Below are 11,678 nucleotides of genomic sequence, written 5' to 3' on the forward strand. Positions count from 1 at the left end.
GTCAAGGTAAAAGGGTTAGGTAAAATTGCTATTTCATCCGAGCAATCTATATCTAATGTGTTTCTAGTTGAGTCTCTTGGATATAATTTGTTATCTGTTAGTCAATTATGCAATATGGGATATAATTGTCTATTCACTAATGTAGATGTGTCTGTCTTTAGAAGAAGTGATGGTTCACTAGCTTTTAAGGGTGTATTAGACGACAAACTTTACTTAGTTGATTTTGCAAAAGAAGAGGCCGGTCTAGATGCATGCTTAATTGCTAAGACTAGCATGGGCTGGCTGTGGCATCGCCGCTTAGCACATGTGGGGATGAAGAACCTTCACAAGCTTTTAAAGGGAGAACACGTGATAGGTCTAACCAATGTTACTTTCGAAAAAGATAGACCTTGTGCAGCTTGTCAAGCAGGAAAACAAGTGGGAGGAGCGCATCACAGCAAGAATGTGATGACCACATCAAGACCTCTGGAGCTGCTACATATGGACCTCTTCGGACTCGTCGCCTATCTAAGTATAGGAGGAAGTAAGTATGGTCTAGTTATTGTTGATGACTTTTCCCGCTTCACTTGGGTATCCTTTTTGCAGGATAAATCTGAAACCCAAGGGACCCTCAAGCGCTTCCTAAGGAGAGCTCAAAACGAGTTTGAGCTCAAGGTGAAGAAGATAAGGAGCGACAATGGGTCCGAGTTCAAGAACCTTCAAGTGGAGGAGTACCTTGAGGAGGAAGGGATCAAGCACGAGTTCTCCGCTCCCTACACACCACAGCAAAATGGTGTGGTATGGAGGAAGAATAGGACGCTTATAGACATGGCGAGGACGATGCTTGGAGAGTTCAAGACCCCCGAGCGCTTTTGGTCGGAAGCCGTGAACACGGCTTGCCACGCCATCAACAGGGTCTACCTTCATCGCCTCCTCAAGAATACTTCGTACGAGCTTCTAATCGGTAACAAACCCAATGTATCCTACTTTCGAGTATTTGGGAGTAAATGCTACATTCTAGTGAAGAAGGGTAGGAATTCTAAATTTGCTCCCAAAGTCGTAGAAGGGTTTTTGTTAGGTTATGACTCAAATACAAAGGCGTATAGAGTCTTCAACAAATCATCGGGTTTGGTTGAAGTCTCTAGCGACGTTGTATTTGATGAGACTAATGGCTCTCCAAGAGAGCAAGTTGTTGATTTTGATGATGTAGATGAAGAAGAAGTTCCAACGGCCGCAATACGCACCATGGCGACTGGAGATGTGTGGCCACAGGAACAAGATGAGCAAGATCAACCTTCTTCCTTAACAATGGTGCATCCCCCAACTCAAGATGATGAACATGAGGCGTGTGATCAAGGGGGAGCACAAGATAATCATGTAATGGAGGAAGAAGCACAACCAGCACCTCCAACCCAAGTTCGAGCAATGATTCAAAGGGATCATCCCGTCGACCAAATTTTGGGTGATATTAGCAAGGGAGTAACTACTCGATCTCGATTAGTTAATTTTTGTGAGCATTACTCCTTTGTCTCTTCTATTGAGCCTTTCAGGGTAGAAGAGGCCTTGCTAGATTCGGATTGGGTGTTGGCCATGCAGGAGGAGCTCAACAACTTCAAAAGAAATGAAGTCTGGACACTGGTGCCTCGTCCCAAGCAAAATGTTGTGGGAACCAAGTGGGTGTTCCGCAACAAACAAGACGAGCACGGGGTGGTGACAAGGAACAAGGCTCGACTTGTGGCAAAAGGTTATGCCCAAGTCGCAGGTTTGGACTTTGAGGAGACTTTTGCTCCTGTGGCTAGGCTAGAGTCCATTCGTATATTGCTAGCATATGCCGCTCACCATTCCTTCAGGTTGTTCCAAATGGATGTGAAGAGCGCCTTCCTCAACGGGCCAATCAAGGAGGAGGTATACGTAGAGCAACCCCCTGGCTTCGAGGATGAACGGTACCCCGACCACGTGTGTAAGCTCTCTAAGGCGCTCTATGGACTTAAGCAAGCCCCAAGAGCATGGTATGAATGCCTTAGAGACTTTTTAATTGCTAATGCTTTCAAGGTTGGGAAAGCCGATCCAACTCTTTTTACTAAGACTTGTGATGGTGATCTCTTTGTGTGTCAAATTTATGTCGATGACATAATATTTGGTTCTACTAACCAAAAGTCTTGTGAAGAGTTTAGCAGGGTGATGACTCAGAAATTCGAGATGTCAATGATGGGTGAGTTAAGCTACTTCCCTGGGTTCCAAGTGAGGCAACTCAAGGATGGAACCTTCATCTCTCAAACCAAGTACACGCAAGACTTGATCAAGCGGTTTGGGATGAAGGACGCCAAGCCCGCAAAGACTCCAATGGGAACCGACGGACACACCGACCTCAACAAAGGAGGTAAGCCCGTTGATCAAAAGGCATACCGGTCTATGATAGGATCTTTACTTTATTTATGTGCTAGTAGACCGGATATTATGCTTAGTGTATGCATGTGTGCTAGATTTCAATCTGATCCTAAGGAGTGTCACTTAGTGGTTGTGAAGCGAATTCTTAGATATTTAGTCGCTACGCCTTGTTTCGGGATCTGGTATCCAAAGGGGTCTACCTTTGACTTGATTGGATATTCAGACTCCGACTATGCTGGATGTAAGGTCGATAGGAAGAGTACATCGGGGATGTGCCAATTCTTAGGAAGGTCCCTGGTGTCATGGAGTTCTAAGAAACAAACCTCCATTGCCCTATCCACCGCTGAGGCCGAGTACGTTGCCACAGGACAGTGTTGCGCGCAACTACTTTGGATGAGGCAAACCCTCAGGGACTTTGGCTACAATCTGAGCAAAGTCCCACTCCTATGTGATAATGAGAGTGCTATCCGCATGGCGGATAATCCTGTTGAACACAGCCGCACAAAGCACATAGACATCCGGCATCACTTTTTGAGAGACCACCAGCAAAAGGGAGATATCAAAGTGTTTCATGTTAGCTCCGAGAACCAGCTAGCCGATATCTTTACCAAGCCTTTAGATGAGCAGACCTTTTGTAAGTTGCGTAGTGAGCTAAATGTCTTAGATTCGCGGAACTTGGATTGAATTATAGCATACATGTGTTTATGCCTTTGATCATGTTCCTTATGCATTTTGTTGTTTATTTATGGTGCTCAAGTTGTACAAGCACTCCCCGGACCTTTCAAGTCCATTTGCAAGGGATGCACAAATTTAAGGGGAGTTGTGCTACAACTTGACCCTTTGAGACTAACCGTGTGCTTGAGTTTGCTTGTTTAGTCTCAAAGGAGGTTTAAAAGGGAAAAGGTGGACTTGGACCATGAAAGACTTCCACTGCACTCCGATGAGAGGGTAACTTATTCCAAGTTCATCTCATGTACTCTTATTGCCTTTGTATTCCTATTGAAGCTTTTGGTGAGGCAATGGGGTTCTAGGACCACAATTGATCCCGTTTTGGTGGTTGATGCCAAAGGGGGAGAAAATAAAGGCCAAAGCAATAAATGGATCAGCTACCACTTGAGAATTTTGAAAATAATAGAATAGAGCTTTTGTTTTGTCAAAATACTCTTATTGGCTCTTTTTTGTCAAAAGTTGGCTTCTTGTGGGGAGAAGTGTTGATTATGGGAAAAAGGGGGAGTTTTTGAAATCTTGAATCAATTTCTCTTGGAATGACTCTCTTTATGTCTTAACAAGTGTGTCTGACTTAGAGATAGAAATTTGAGTTTCATTTGCAAAAACAAACCAAGTGGTGGCAAAGAGTGATCCATATATGCCAAATATGAATCAAAACAATTTTGAGTTCTTATCTGAATTGATTTTGTACTTGTCCTACTTGCTTTATGTTGTGTTGGCATAAATCACCAAAAAGGGGGAGATTAAAAGGGAAATGTGCCCTTGGGCCATTTCTAAGTGTTTTGGTGATTTAGTGTCCAACACAAGTGCCTAAGTGTCAAATGGTGGACAAAGTGCAAATCAAGTTAAAAGGTATGTTTCTAGACTTAGTACATTGTTTTGTGGACTAATGTATTGTGTCTAAGTGCTGGAAACAGGAGAAAATAAATTGGAGAGAGATAGCTTTGTTTCAGCCAAAGCCAGCTCTGTCTGGGTGCACCAGACTGTCCGGTGGTGCACCGGACAGTGTCCGGTGCGCCAGGCTGGCTCAGGCGAACTTGCTGCTCTCGGGAAGGAATTAACGGCGTACGACTATAATTCATCGGACTGTCCGGTGTGCACCGGACTGTCCGGTGAACCAACGGTCGGCCGGGCCAACGGTCGGCTGCGCGATCTGCGCGAGACACGTGGCTGAGCCAACGGTCGGGAGGGGGCACCGGACTGTCCGGTGTGCACCGGACAGTGTCCGGTGCGCCAACGACTCCAAGGCTGCCAACGGTCGGCTTCGCCAAATAAGGAAGGAAATCCGCACCGGACAGTGTCGGGTGGTGCACCGGACTGTCCGGTGCACCAGGCGACAGAAGGCAAGAATTGCCTTCCCGGATTGCTCTCAACGGCTCCTAGCTGCCTTGGGGCTATAAAAGGGACCCCTAGGCGCATGGAGGAGAACACCAAGCATTCCTTGAGCACTCTTGATCACTCACACTCCATTCTTGCGCACTTGTTCGACATTCTAGTGATTTGAGCTCCGTTCTAGTGTGCTAGTCTTTTGAGCTTAAGTCTGGGTCCTGTGTGTGTGCGTATTTGCTGTGATCTTTGTGTCTTGTGTGAGTTGCTAATCCCTCCCTTACTTTGTGCTTCTTTGTGAACATCTTTGTAAGGGCGAGAGACTCCAAGTTGTGGAGATTCCTCGCGAACGGGATATAGAAAAGAAAAGCAAACACCGTGGTATTCAAGTGGGTCTTTGGACCGCTTGAGAGGGGTTGATTGCAACCCTCGTCCGTTGGGACGCCACAACGTGGAAGTAGGCAAGTGTTGTACTTGGTCGAACCACGGGATAAACCACTGTATCTACCTGTGTTGATTATCTTGTGGTTATTGTGTTTCGCTAAGACTCCTCTCTAGCCACTTGGCAATACTGTGCTAACGTTTAACCAAGTTTTTGTGGCATTAAGTTCAAGTTTTACAGGATCACCTATTCACCCCCTCTAGGTGCTCTCAGAGGGTTTGCCTCATCCAAAGTAGTTGCGCGCAACACTGTCCTGCGGCAACATACTTAGCCTCAGCGGTGGATAGGGCAACAGAGGTTTGTTTCTTTGAGCTCCAAGACACCAGGGACCTTCCTAGGAATTGGCACGTCCCTGATGTACTCTTCCTATCAACCTTGCATCCAACATAATCGGAGTCTGAATATCCAATCAAGTCAAAGGTAGACCCCTTTGGATACCAGATCCCGAAGCAAGGCGTAGAAACTAAATATCTAAGAATTCGCTTAACGGCCACAAGGTGACATTCCCTTGGGTCAGATTGATATCTAGCACACATGCATACGCTAAGCATAATATCCGGTCTACTAGCACATAAATAAAGTAATGACCCTATCATAGACTGGTATGCCTTTTGATCAATGGACTTACCTCCTTTGTTGAGGTCGACATGTGTGGGGGATAGATATCCCCTAGGTCCACTAAAGGAGTAAAAGACCTCACGAAAGGCCCAAGGGCCCAATAAATCGCAAGGTCATTCCTTCGTGGGCCTGAGGAGAAACGACCAACAAAGCAGAGAAGACATGAGGCCGGATTGGTGCAAACCCGAACGGCCCACATCGTCGAGCGAATGATCGCAACAGAGACCCGATTTTCCCGCGCGGGAGCCCCCATGCAGCGGAGCCGTGCGAGGATAAGTCGGCGAGGATCACGCAGGATAAACTCGAGAGGTTCACTATCTTTTAGTTACTTGTTGTTATCATATCCACGTGTATTGCCCCACGGTCGAGTATATAAGGCCTAGGGGGCACCCCTTCAGAACGATCGACCCTATCTTACTTAGCCACCCACGTAAACTCTCCGCGCCTTCAACCCAAAGAGCCCTCTTGTAACCACACTCGCATACTCACCAGGACGTAGGGTGTTACACATCTCTAAGCGGCCCGAACCTGTAAACCTTGTCCACTGTCCCTCGTGCGATCGGCACGAACCATTTTGCTACAGTTGTCGACACCGTCCTACTCCTAAAACACCTTGAGGGGCAACCCCGGGTGTGCGGTCGGACCCAAAACACCGACAGCTGGCGCGCCAGGTAGGGGGTGTGTCGACGATCCAAGCTAGCTCAATGGCCATCACCTTCCACAGCAAGATCACCGTGCGTCCCGGATCCGTATTCTGCTTCGGGACAATCTCATCTGTAGCGGATGAAGAGGGAATTCTACACCGCATCGCGGACCCGCCGGAAAAGAAGTCTCCTCCAACGAACTCCGAAAATGCTGGAGGGACGCAACCTCCGGCTCTTCGGAAAAAGATCGTCTCCGGAAAGGCTGGAGCTGAAAGCTCGCTGACCCGGAAGATTCCGCTGTCTACTTCCCCGACGAAAGAATGGACACGGATCGCGAGGAAGAAGGAGACCAGGGAAAGGCAAGTCGTTCTTTCCGTTCCTCTGGCCTCAAAGGAGAACGGAAAGAAAGTCGCCACGACAGCAGCACCCTTCTACCCCGACGTCCTCTTCATCGGGAGGGTGGAGTCGCCCGCCATCTCTGACGACGAACCGACCGCGCCTGGAGAAGAACCACCTCAACGAGAATCCCGCCGACGGAGGAACCGACGCAGGAACGTTCGACGACATCACGCGGCCGGAGAACCGGATCCGGAGCAGCCTGTCTCGCGAGACGAGGTTTCGGAGATAGGAGAAACTCCGGAAGAACGCGTCTTCAGGGAACAAAGAAACTCCCGACGACGTGATCGCCGACGGACTCAGGAGCAAGCCGAGCAAGATGCAAGGCAACGCCGGGAGAATCCGCTCTTCGGGCGCAACCTGAACCCCGACTTCGCCCGAGCTATGAATACGCCAAGCGAAGTCGGAGGCGTACTAGCTCGGATAGCTGACGGACTTCCTCGGACTCCCGACGCCGAGGGATACCGACGCCTGTTCACTCAGGCGGCCAACCATCTTCTACCGCTCGCTCACCCGCCGAACGATCTGCGACACGCCATCAACAGTCGTCGAGACGCACGAAGCTCTATCAATGCTTCGCGCGAACGGTGGCATGAAAACGAAATTCGCCGTCGGGAGGAGTATGACCGAGATCATGGCTTCCCGACTCAAAGCCAGGCCACCAGGACTGAGTCGGCAACAGCTTCAACTGGCGGTACCACCCGGGGACGGTCGAGGAACCACAACCACCACTCCCCTCCCCGGGACAGACGTCGTCCCCGACGACAGGAGGACACGTGCGGAGTATCCGCTCTTACTCCGCGCCTTAGGGCCATCCAATGGCCTCCCAATTTCAAGGTATCCAATGTCGACAAATATGAACCTAAGCAGGATCCAGGGGGTTGGCTAGCCGTCTACACCACCGCTACTCGGGCTGCCGGGGCATCTGAGGACGTCATGACCGCGTATCTGCCCATCGTCCTTGGGCAAGATGCGCTACAGTGGCTACGACATCTACCCCGACACTGCATCGACGACTGGGGAGACTTCAGTCGACTTTTCACCGCCAACTTCCAGTCCCTCTCCGACAAGCCAGCGCAACCATGGGACCTCAAATCCATCAAGCGCCGAGGGGATGAGACTCTCCGGTCGTACCTCAAAAGGTTCCAGACCATGAGAAACTGCATCCCTGAGGTCACGGAGGCGGCTGTGATCGAAGACTTCTACAGAGGATCCAATGACTCGGCTTTCGTCCGAGCCATACTACAGAAGGCGCCAACTACCTCCGAGGAGCTGTTTCGGGAAGCCGACCTCTACATCACCGCCGACGAGCGGGCTCAGGATCTCATCGGAGGAGCAAAACCTGCACCAGCAGCACCACGACGTGACACGAACTAGCAACCCGACAAACGATGGGAGAAGAGACCTCGCGAGGAAGTACACGCCGCCGGACCACCTGCCTCTCGTGCCCGAGGAGGACCTCGTGGAGGCGAGCGCACGCTGGACGACATCCTCAATGCCCAGTGCCCGTACCACAAGGACATGCGCCACACTCTTCGTAACTGCCGGGACTTCAAGCACTCCGTCGGGCATGGCCGACCCTTCCAACCCCTACCGCCTCCTCCGCCGAGGGGAGGACCAGATGAACCACGACAGCCCCATCAGCAGGAGGAGGGGGGAGGAGGAGCTTTCCCACGCGTTGACAGGGAGGTCAACGTCATCTTCGGCGGACATGGGTCGCAGGAGAACAAAAGACAACAAAAGCTCAACGACCGCCAGATACTGGTGGTGACCACCGGTCCTCCCGCCCCATACCGGTGGTCGGAGCACCCAATTACTTTCACTCGGGAGGATCAGTGGCTCAACTTCGACCATCAAGGCAAATACCCGCTCCTCGTCGATCCGGTGATCCGAGAAAGCCGGGTAAAGAAGGTGCTAGTGGACGGGGGGAGCAGCATCAACGTCACCTTCCCCCGGACACTCTAGGGCTTGGGAGTTCACCTCAAAGAGCTCCATGAGTCGGACACTCCTTTCTTCGGCATCGTGCCGACGGAAGGGGAATACCCGCTGGGCCACATCTACATGCCGGTCACCTTCGGAACTCCGGAGAACTACAGAACCGAGTTCCTGAGGTTTGAAGTGGCGAACTTCGACTGCGGGTACAATGCCATCATCGGGAGGCCGGGACTGGCCAAATTCATGGCCATTCTGCACTATACATACATGATACTGAAGATGCCAGGACCGCAAGGAATCATAACTGTGCGCGCCGACTTCCAAGGCGCCGCAGAATGTTTTCGAGTGGCCATCCAAGCAGCCCTCACCACCAAGCCGTCAACGGTTCCTTCCGCACTGGCGAACTCTAAGCGTGAGGAGGACCTCGCAGTACCGGCAAACGAAGCTCAGGCCGCGACCTCTATGCGGCCGACTGAAGAAACCAAGCGAATCAACCTGGGGTTCGCTGATGAGCGCAAGACGGCCATCATCAGCTCCAGTTTGAGCAACAAATAGGAAAGCGCGCTCGTCCAGTTCCTGCAAGATAACCGAGACGTATTCGCATGGCAACCTGCGGATATGCCGGGAGTCCCGAGAGAACTGGCCGAGCACAAATTGAAGGTCTATCCCCAGGCGAGGCCGATCCGGCAAAAGCTACGTCGTTTCACGCCCGACAAGAGAGAGGCCATTCGTGCCGAGTTAGCTCGCTTGGTCGCGACTGGATTTATTAGAGAAGTATTACACCCCGAGTGGTTAGCCAACCCTGTTCTTGTACTCAAAAAGAATAAAGTGGATTGGCGCATGTGCGTCGACTATACTGATCTCAACAAACACTGTCCGAAGGATCCCTTCGGGCTCCCGAGGATAGATCAGGTGGTGGATTCCACCGCTGGATGTTCTGTGCTGTCTTTCTTAGATTGCTATTCCGGGTATCATCAGATTAGTTTGGCAAAAGAAGACGAGGAGAAAACGGCGTTCATCACTCCGTTTGGTGCTTTCTGTTATACCTCCATGCCGTTCGGCCTCAAAAACGCTGGAGCAACTTATCAGAGAGCCATTCAAACATGCTTAGCCGATCACTGGGGCAAGCGTGTAGAGGCTTACGTAGACGATGTGGTGATCAAAACGGAGAATTCAGAAAACTTCATCGAGGATTTACAGCTGGTTTTCAACAGCCTGAGAAGATATAGATGGAAGCTCAATCCTGAAAAATGTGTTTTCGGGGTACCAGCAGGAAAGTTGCTCGGGTTTATCGTCAGCCACCGGGGAATTGAGGCTAATCCAGATAAGATTGAAGCTATCATGAAGATGGAAGCTCCTCGGTCACAAAAGAAGGTTCAGCGACTCACTGGATGTATGGCAGCTCTGAGCAGATTTATATCCAGGCTGGGAGAAAAAGGTTTGCCATTCTACAAGCTACTCAAGAAGGTGGATAAGTTTCAATGGACTTCAGAAGCACAAGAAGCTCTAGACGCTCTGAAGAAATTCTTGACAACACCACCAGTACTGAAACCACCCCGGCGAGCTACGCCGACTCAACCGGCCGAAGATTTGTTGCTGTATATCTCTTGCACGACTCACGTGGTAAGCACCGCGTTGGTAGTCGAACGAGTAGAAGAAGGGCATGCCTATCCAGTACAACATCATGTTTACTTCATCAGTGAAGTTCTAGGCCCCTCGAAGAAAAAGTATCCTCAGGTTCAGAAGCTATTATATGCAGTACTTCTAACTGCCCGCAAGCTGCGTCACTACTTTGACGACCACAAAGTCATAGTAGTAACTGGTTTTCCAATAGGGGACATTCTTCACAACAAGGAAGCCATTGGCCGAATAGCCAAGTGGGCTTGCGAGTTGGGATCCCACGATATCGAGTTCCGGCCTCGCACTGCCATCAAAACTCAAGCACTGGTTGATTTCGTATCAGAGTGGACAGAACAGCAAGTACCAGACAATCCAGAAACGACAGAAGTATGGCGAATGTATTTTGATGGCTCGCTGAAGCTGCAGGGAGTAGGAGCAGGGATTCTCTTCACTGCACCTGGAGGCGAACACCTCAAGTACGCTCTCCAGTTGCTATTCCCGGCCTCCAATAATGCAGCCGAGTATGAAGCTTTGATACATGGATTAAACATCGCCATATCACTGGGCGTCAAGAGATTGATGGTATACGGAGATTCTCTGGTAGTCATCAGCCAGATAAACAAGGAATGGGATTGTTCAAGTGATTCAATGGGAAAATACTGTGCTGCCGTCCGAAAGCTGGAAGATAAATTCGAGGGTCTGGAATTTCATCATATAGAAAGAGATCGGAACACGGCGGCCGATGTACTGTCCAAGCTCGGATCCGGACGAACTCAGGTCCCACCCTGAGTCTTCGTGCAAGAAATTTTGCAGCCGAGTATCTCAATGGATCAAACAGAAGAATGCAATATTATAAATCAACTCGAGTTAGATTCTGACGACTGAAGAAGACCGATTATTAAGTTTATAAAGAACGAAGAAGAACCAGACGACAAAAACTCGGCAGAGCGCATTGCCAGGCAGTCGGCTCACTATACACTCATTGGGGAGGAACTGTACAGAAGGGGCGCGTCAGGCATCCTCATGAAGTGCGTTCTCCCGTCCACCGGGAAACAACTTCTAGAGGAAGTCCATGCAGGGCAATGTGGGATACATGCAGCATCCAGAACACTAGTCGGGAAGGTTTTCAGGTCAGGATTCTATTGGCCGACGGCGAAGAACGATGCAGCCGAATTAGTTCAGAGATGCGAAGCTTGCCAATACTTGTCAAAGCAACAACACATGCCAGCGCAGCAGCTACAGACTATACCAGTAACCTGGCCTTTCGCATGCTGGGGACTGGATATGATTGGACCTTTCAAGAAAGCTCAAGGGGGATACACCCATGTATTGGTGGCGATTGACAAATTCACTAAATGGATAGAGTTCAAGCCCATTGCTTCTCTAACTTCTGCTAAAGCCGTGGAATTCATACAAGGCATAATATTCAGATTCGGGATACCAAACAGTATCATCACTGACTTAGGATCCAACTTCACCAGTTCAGAATTCTTTGACTTCTGCGAGCAAAAGAGCATTCAGATCAAGTATGCATCTGTAGCACATCCAAGAGCCAACGGGCAGGTTGAGCGAGCCAACGGAATGATATTGGAGGCACTCAG

Source organism: Zea mays, chromosome 2, assembly GCF_902167145.1.
Source record: "Zea mays cultivar B73 chromosome 2, Zm-B73-REFERENCE-NAM-5.0, whole genome shotgun sequence".
Classification (NCBI taxonomy): Eukaryota; Viridiplantae; Streptophyta; class Magnoliopsida; order Poales; family Poaceae; genus Zea; species Zea mays.